Below are 1,502 nucleotides of genomic sequence, written 5' to 3'. Positions count from 1 at the left end.
GGCTGCCACAAAGTTATTATAGACAGTAATTCCTAACAAGTAGTTACAGAGTTGCAAAACTGTGACTCCCGAAAAATATAGATAGAGGCATGATTTATAAAGCAGTTCTTAACAATCTCTATGCCAGCTCCCTCCAATTTCCATTACAGCAAGGTACCTTATATGCTACTTTTTTTTCTTTAATGGTTGAAAATTAGTCCTGTTCAAATTCCTTCTACTCCAGCAAGCTCTCACAACCACACCAGTCAGGAGAGTATGCTTCTCTCTCTCTCTCTCTCTCTCTCTCTCTCTCTCTCTCTCTCTCTCTCTCTCTCTGTCTGTCTCTCTGTGTGTCTCTGTCTCTCAATCTCTCTGTCTCTGTCTCTTTCTCTCTGTCTCTCTCTTTTTCTCTGTCCCTCTGTCTCTGTCTCTCTGTGTCTCTGTCTCTCAATCTCTGTCTCTGTCTTTGTCTCTGTCTTTCTGTCTGTGTCTGTGTCTGTCTCTCTGTCTGTCTCTGTCTCCTCTTTTCTCTCCTCTCCTCTCCTCTCCTCTCCTCTCCTCTCCCTTCTTCTCTGTCTCTGTCTCTCTCTCTCTCTCTCTGCTCCATCCTCCTCTCCCTCTCTCTTTCCCCTCCATCTCTGAAGTTCTATAGCACTTTGGGACATGTATCATACTGTCCAGTATGGCTTGTTGTTTTTAGTTAGAAGGGTACAGTGGAAAAAAGAATTATGGATTTGGAGTCATGATCTTGGACAAGTCCCTTAATTTCTCTGGAACTTGATTTCCTCATTTGTAAAATGAAGGACTTGACCTAAATGACCTCTAAGCAGTAAATGACCTTCCACCAGTAAATCGGTGGATTTCCTCCTCCATAAAATGAAGGGTTTGTCCTAGGTAACCTCTCAGTTTCCTTTCAGCTGTAATTTCCTAGAAGTCAATTTCCTCATCTGTAAAATGAGGTGATTGGATTGCATGACCTCTAATATCCTGTCCAGCTTTAAATCTATGATCCTAGGATTTTATATCATCTGAATTAAATTGTCAGTTCTTTTTTATTCGATTTAACAAGAATTTAAGTGCTTACTGTTCCAGGCACTGAGAATACAAGACAGAAACCATGTCTTGAACTTCTTTGCATTTCTAACTAATTCTTGATATAGGAAAGTAAATATTTATAAAAACAGGAATGAAATCTGACCGTGCATACGGCAGAAAAGAAGACCATCAGTAGACAGAAGAGCAAAGAAAATATTTGGTTATTATTTTAATAAATGTACTTATATCTTTAAAAGAAATTAGTAAAAATTGGTTTTAAGATCAATTTAGATATAGTTTGGGATTTTTTATTTTGTATATGATTTACTTTTAAAATATGTTTGTTTAACAGGGGAACCCCATGATCTACTAGACTGGGGCCCTTGCCTTAGAGCTGCCCACTCTAATCCTGTGGGGACAGATGTTTATTTGAATGTTTGTTTTATTGACAGTTACTGTTTATATTGTAAAATAATATCAATCTCAAA

The sequence above is a fragment of the Dromiciops gliroides genome, chromosome 2 (assembly GCF_019393635.1).
Source record: "Dromiciops gliroides isolate mDroGli1 chromosome 2, mDroGli1.pri, whole genome shotgun sequence".
NCBI lineage: Eukaryota > Metazoa > Chordata > Mammalia > Microbiotheria > Microbiotheriidae > Dromiciops > Dromiciops gliroides.
This window is presented reverse-complemented; position numbering follows the sequence as displayed.